The following is a 7,853-nucleotide window of genomic DNA, read 5'->3' on the forward strand; positions in this document are numbered from 1 at the left end:
TGATTCCCTTTTACCCCCCCCCCCCTCTCTCTCTCTCTCTCTCTCTCTCTCTCTCTCTCTCTCTCTCTCTCTCTCTCTCTCTCTCTCTCAGGGTAACATGGGAAATTTTTTTTGTTTTTGTTTATGCTGCACCGGCATAAGCCTGAGGCTTATGCCGGTGCAGCATAAACCTCAGGCTTCCTTGCACCATATGGATTATTAGCCATATGGTGCAAGGAATAATAATAATAATAATAATAAGTGAAACGTCAAATTAAGTCAGGCAGAAGTTAAAACGATGACCGCTAGGGCACGATTTAGTGAAAATTCATCGCTAAAAAAAAGGATTGTTTAATTACAAAAGAAATAATAAATAAATAAATAATCAGAAAGAAAGAAAGAAAAAACATTTCATGAGCTAACATAATAAACTATGATAAAAAAGTTGAGCCTTTTAAAATAATTTCATAACTAGTTGCGAATCCTAAAAATAAGTTGTATGAGATTAGCGCTAAATGAATCGTAATTAGCCAGTAGATCGACGTTGAAAATTAATGAAGAAAAAATTAATTAGTTTATACCCCCCCCACTGTTGTTTTAAAATCGGAAAACGAGTTTCCGATTTTAAAACAGCAGCGGGGGGGTATAAACACTCTAATTAAAACGGTACCGTATACTGAAGAAGTCTGTCAATCATTGGTACTCGCAAGGGGGTATCGGATTGTAAAGACTAACCTTGTTTCCTTTTTTTTTTTTTAACTATACAGTTAAAAAAAAGGTTTAAAAAAGAAAGTTGTACAAAATAAAATTGATACTATGATACAGGATGCATAAAAGATTATAGACCGGAAAGTGAGTTTCCTGTACGAAGCTATTAGCTTCGTACAAGAACAGGAAAGTAAACTTTGACCTTGTAAAAAAAGAAGCTAAATACAATTAATTTATGCGTGGTTTTGTCCCTTTAGAATTTAATTTATAATATATTTCATCGAATTTCCAATACAATATATGAAAAATTCATTTTTCGTTGTGTATCCGTCTACAATGTATTGTAGACAAATATAGCCCTTCATCTTGACATCATATGAAACGAAACAGCTTAAAATAAATAAATTTGTAAATAAAGGCCTTAATGATATCTATATTATAAGTATATTATAATATTAATAATATTATATACTTTTCTTTAGCAGCCAGTATATCCGGCTTTCGTTTAGTCTAAGTGAAAGGTCAAATTAATTACGTCAGGAAGAACTGCATCAGTTAAAACAATGGCCGCCAGGGCACAATGCAGTGAAAATTCATCGCTTAAAAAGTATCCTTTAACTACGAAATATATTTAATCAGAAATAAAGAAAGAATAAAAAATATTTCACGAGCTAACAAAACTACGATAAAAAAATGTTGAGCCGTTTAATTATTTTCATAACTAGTTGGGAAATCCTAAAAATAAGTTGTAGGAGATTAGATCTAGAAGAATTGTAATTAGCCTGTAGATTGACATTTACAAAGAAAATTAATGGTTGTAAACCCTTGAAGTAATAATTGTTTCATATCACGAGAGCTGTTGGTAGTTTTGTCTTAATGCTAATTCTCTAATAATTTATACAGCAATTACTAAGGAGTACATCCGGTATAAAACATTTTACCAACCCTTGCTTTTTATTATGTATATTTTACCTTATATCTATGTATTTATCTTTCATTTATGATATTTTTTGAAACATAACATACTTTTTCGTTTATTTTCATGGTAGTATTACTTAACTTGAGAGAGAGAGAGTAAGCAACGAAGCTGAAAAACCTGTGGAAGAATGTATTTATCTATACAATAAAATCCTGTTACAAAGAATACTGCTTTAACGAAAATTTCGTTACAGTAAAATCCCAATACAATGAATATCATTTTAACGAAATTTTCACTATAACGAAAATATTTATAGGTTCGGTTACCTGTGCCTAAATGTACTGTGCCCGTAGATTTAGGCACAGAAGGTCTTTGAAAGAAAAGGAAATCATTTTCGTAAAATTGTAATCGGCATTGGATACCCAAATTGTAAATATGGCTATGGGATTCGTCGCTTTAAGAAAAATATGGCAGTTAAAAAAAAAATTTTTAGGAGAGTGCTTTTTTTTTTTTTTTTTTTAATGCTCAAATTGAAGAAAACATAAGAAAAGGAATTGGGAGCAATAACAAAAGAGACCCCGTGTTTTCCTGGTTTCAAGCTCTTCAACTTACATTGATAATAGTGTAGATAGAATGTTATAAGTTGTTTCTACTAGACCGCATTTCTCATAAATAAAATATATCTTTAACCATACTCCTGTACAAAATATTTTTACTTTTGTAAAATTTCCTCATTTTATTTATTTATTATTGCTTTAAAAGTCAATATTTAAATAAAATAAAGCAGAAATTACCATTTCTACATATTAGTAGTAGTGATTTAGAAGTGTAGCAGACTTTATTTGAACAAATAATGGTTCTTTTTAAGTAATTTTCAGCGATATTTCAGTACAACGAAATGCATTGGACATTCCTGTGAATCCCGTTGTAACGGGATTTTACTGTATAACGAAAATATTTGTAGGTCTAGGTTTGCTGGTCCCAACTGAATTGCCTTATTGTTAGCGCTTGTTAAGTCTGATCATATTTAAATTTACTAAAAAAACTTTTGATTTAACTCCAATTTAAATCATAAAGTTAATTACTTCAAAATACTGAACTGAAACTATATTATAAGTTCAGTTCCATTGTATTTTAGATTAATCTGTCTTCCTTCGAATGATAAGTTTTTGTTTGTTTTTTCTCTCTATTTTTTGCGAAACTTTCCTGGTTTGTATATTTTTATGGAAACCATCCAACAAGCCTGTCTACCTTGACGTAATTGACGCCAGTAGGCGAATCCGGAAGCTGGTGATAATAGGAAACCTACGATAAACGAAACCGGAAGCTGACAATTATAGAAAGCCTATATAAACGAAACCGGAAGCTCCGGTTTCGTTTATCATACGATTCTCAGAAAAACCAATAGTTTTTCTGAGGAGGTCACCTGGAAAACCTAAACGAAATAGCTTTGACGAAAAATTAAAAACTGAATTTTTCGCCAAAAAGTTAATCCTACATTCATTTAAGATGAGATGTAGTCAGGACAGCCTCTTTTTCTGATGTTAGAGCCTTTGGTTTTTAAAACGATTGCTAATCCTTTTAAGTTTGAACGCCACTGCTTATATGAAGAAGAATACACTTAAATACCTTCGCAAAATATTTTCTCATCTCTGTCATACCAGTAATAGTAGAAGGAAGCAACTGACATATTCCAGGGAAGGATCAAGTAATTAGCAACTTTATTTGTCGAGTCAGTCCTATTTGTGTTTAGTAAATAAAATTATTTTATAAGTTTTTAGAAAGAAGAAAACGTATAAATCCACAAATAAAAGTATTTTAAGGAACGTTTAGCAGTGCCTGAAATTTAGATTTTGGAGGGATTACGGCAGGGAGCACAAAAAGTGCAATGCACCCGGACCTCCTCCCCACCCTCCCGATTGAACAGGGCTGCAAATTCAAACAAATAGGGTTCCTTGGATGACCGGTCGCCTTCAAGATCCCCATATTCTACGACCGACACAGCTCTAAGCGGCAGCTTTGCTTATATTCAAATCTGCTATGGATTGCAGGAATGCATTCAGTATTCATATCAACCATTTCAATGTTTTAATTTCCCCATTGTTTTAAAATAAAGCGTTTCGATCTGCGTCATGCTTTCTAAGAACACATTCCTGTCGTGAATAGAAGACTACCTGTAATTATTACTTTCATAATTTTCGTATCATGTCTTTGAGTAACGTGTCTTCTGTATTAAATCAAGGCATGGTAGTAGTACGTGACATACGATACTAACCAAACTGTAAAATGTCCCTTGGACTTTCATCAAGACAAATCTCGATTCCCACGATGTTTTAAAATAAACAGTGGCAAATTTAAAAGGTGACTCATACAGTTTTAAACACACTTCATATTACAGATATAAAATACCCTCATTCCTGTAAAGATTTCTCAAGCAAACAGTATCTGTGATTTGACTTATTTCTGAGAATTTTTTATTAGTTGATACGTAAAACTGAATGCGAAAATTATGATGATAAATAGAGAACAGTATTTCCATATACTCATTCTTGGTTTATATTTCATCATATCTGTTTGCAGCATTTTTGAAGGTGTTGGCTGAAAGAAACCTAGTGGATTGTTTCGACTTTTTTACACTTTATGTGAGGCGCAATATAGCCGAAGCTGCTCTTGCGCCATTAAACCCCAAAACAACAACAACAACAACGCTTTATGTTAACCCTGAGTTTTGTTAACTTTGTGATTAATAAATGGACATTTAAACTCCAGGGAGTAGTTTAATCTACTAGCTAGTAGATTAAACTAGCTAAGGCTAGTAGATTAAAGGGTCACTCCCTGACCAGTGGTCATTCCCTGACCTTTCCGCATCTTCCGTATTTGGTGATCACGGGCTCGAACGCCGGTCTAATCAAGAAGCGTATGCTACGCACTGCTGTTCCTTCCCACCTGGCTACGGAGGCACCCTATATAATGCGTCAAATTACATTATGCTACCAAAAATTATGGGACAAGTTAGGTAATGTTATATTAGTCGTACCGCCGATATGTAGCTCATACTTTGCCAGAAGATGACCTTTATAGACGAATCTAATTTAATGTCATTATGCTTAATCAATTAAAACAAGATCCATAGTTATTGGATAAAACTGTGTGGACTGACAAGGCAAAGTTTCTTCCAAATGGTAGTGTAAACCGTTACTGCTCAGTGCCGGCCCTATTGTACAAGAATTAATGCTTGCCTATCTCGTTGCACTTGTTCAATCTCAGGGACCCTTCTTCAATCAGGGGTCTGGGTGCGTTGCACTTGCTGGATTTTCCCAAGGACTAGCCTTGTGGTATCTGGTACATACGAAACCACACTGTGTCTGACTGAAGAAATTAATGCACCTGGAATAACAGTATGGGCGGGAATACCTTCTGGTGGTATTGTCGGACCATTTCATTTTTGAAGAAACAATGAACGAAGAATGTTATTTTCAAAGGCTAAAAAACTAAAGCTTACTCATTCTTCTTTGTTGTATCCCCGGAAGTCAGTGAAATATTTTGGCAACATTGGTTTCCTGTCTGTTGTCATCTGGAATTTCATGAAATTCTCGAAGATAAATTTTCCGCAACAGTGGATTAGAAGACGTGATCCATTTCAGATGCGGGGGAATTCACCTTGTCTCACCCTTATTAATTTATTTTTTGGAGCTATATTAGCGAATAAGTACAAGACGAAACCCAAAGATATCATAAATCTCCAAGAGAATATTGAAGTTTAATTCATTCCGTCCCACGCGATTTATGTGCAAGAGTAAGCCGCATAATTAAAAATATTGAAAACTGGGACATTGTGATGGTTTGCCCAACAGTTTTTATCCGCGTCATTTGCAGCAATTAATTTTCATTCTCAAACCACATCTACCAAATAACTTTATAAAAGGCATTAGCATTTATAATACGTCTGTAAATTGCGTGTGTTCTGTTTTTTATTTTTATATTTATCTCCTTTATATTGAATTTATGTCCCTAGCCTAGTGCTGTGATGGGCTTGCTGTATTTGCAATAAATGAATATTTATTTATTTATTTATAATCACCGTCCTCCTTACATCGGGTGGAAAAGACCTGAATTTGAAACCCCTCAATGACAAGAGAAATGTTTATGGGTCTTTTTCACAACATCGCTGTGTTAGTCGGTCTCACGCGAGGGGGAGAATGGTTTTTGCTGGACGAAATTATATATACATTAATAATGATTAGGAATTATAATGATAAAAAAAAAAATATATATATATATATATAAATATTGCAGAACATCACATTTGGCTCTCGGATGCAGTTACTGGGTTGCAGGCAGACAGGCAGCTGTTTTTATTTCTCATCATTTGATTGGAAATCTGACTCCTGTAGACAGACTTCAGAGTTGAGTAACCTTTCGCAATCAGTGTTGTGATAATTTATGAGGTGAAGGGAAGGGATGCACTGGGGAACAGGCGCCTCCGTAGCCAGGTGGGCAGGAGCAGCAGTGCGTAGCACACGTTTCTTGATTAGACCGGGATTCGAGCCCGTGACCACCAATATGCCCGGAGAAATATGGTCTTAGTTGCTACTGCTCCTAAAAAAAAAAAAAAAAAACGAATAACAAAAATAAATAACTGGAGAACATTCTGTCCATTTATTATTGTTATTGGCTCATGGTGCAAGGAAGCCTGAGGTTTAAGCTGCGCCTGCCAGAGAGAGAGAGAGTCACCAAAAAAGAGAAGAATGATGATATCCAGCTCAGGACCCTGGGTATGCCAAGCCCATACTCACAAGACATGAGCCCCATGGGACATTTTGTTTGAGTCTGGAGAGTTTGGATTTGAATTGTTGTTGGCTTTTTGAATTTTCTGTTTGTGAGGAGATATTATGTTGGCTAAGTTTGGTGAATCGCTTGCAGAGGTAATTAACTTTGCAAGAAGCATGATTCAGACTAGTTGATCATCTGTTGCAGAGGCTTTATTTTTAAGTTCTCATAAAGCTGTTGCCTGGATATTGTGCTACCTACGAGGGCCATTTCAGCAGTCTTAGTGGTACAGAGTTTGAGTGCAGCCCATGTACCATGCTTCAGCAGGCTACATATATATATTCCCCATATATATATTTATAGAGCAGAAAGCCCCCCTTTGAGTAAAAGCCGTACGCACTGATTTTGATGGCGACATCGCCGTTTGTAAGTTGCATAGAATTGGAAAGAAACTGCACCCTGAAAAAATAACAGTTAAGGGCGAAAACCAATGTATTTCCCCATATCGTATGCCAGTATATATATATATATTTTTTTTTTTTTTAAATATACAGGGTGATTCACTATCAGTGCGACAAACTTGCAGGAGGTGTAGGGGGCACAAAGACGAATCGGAATCACATAGCATTGCAGGGTCCGAAATGCCTTCGTCATGCGGTAGAGGACGTTGAACGGGAGGTCGCGTGAACAGCGATCCCGCTGGAAGTCAGCATTTGCGAACCGGTTCCCGAGGCAGTAGTATGGACGAGTATTCAAACGTTGAACTGGCCGACATGCACCTCGCATATGGAGCTCCGGACTGTAACGGGCGCGCCGCTCTGCACTTGTACCAGGATCGTTTCCCGCACAGGCGTGCTCCTCATCATACGATTTTCGCACGTGTGCACAGAAGGTTACGTGAGACTGGTTGTTTCACGAGAGGTACCATGAATCGAGAGCGAACGACGAGGACGCCAGACAATGAGGAGAATGTCCTATGTCTTGCAGAAGGCAATCCGAGTACGAGTACTCGAGCGATAGGCCAACGATTGGGTATTTCCCAATCCACTATATGGAGGATACTGTCTACAAACCAAATGAGTTCATACCATCCGCAACGCGTCCAATCACTGGAGCCTGCGGATTATCCACTCCGATGGACTTTTGCTACTTGATTTCTTCAACAGAAACGGTTCGCAAATGCTGACTTCCAGGAGGATCGCTGTTCACGCGACCTCCCGTTCAACGTCTTCTACCGCATGATGAAGGCATTTCGGACCCTGCAATGCTATGTGATTCCGATTCGTCTTTGTGACCCCTACACCTCCTGCAAATTTGTCGCACTGGTAGTGAATCACCCTGTATATATATATAATACACTTATTTAGTTAAATAAAACTTACATAATAAACGCACTCATAATAATTTGCATAAAAATAATATTTTTACTATATATGTGGCAATAATAATAATAATTAAAAAAGGAATAGTGAATTTA

The sequence above is a fragment of the Mastigoproctus giganteus genome, chromosome 4 (genome assembly GCF_048544385.1).
Source record: "Mastigoproctus giganteus isolate SK-2022 chromosome 4, ASM4854438v1, whole genome shotgun sequence".
Lineage (NCBI taxonomy): Eukaryota > Metazoa > Arthropoda > Arachnida > Uropygi > Thelyphonidae > Mastigoproctus > Mastigoproctus giganteus.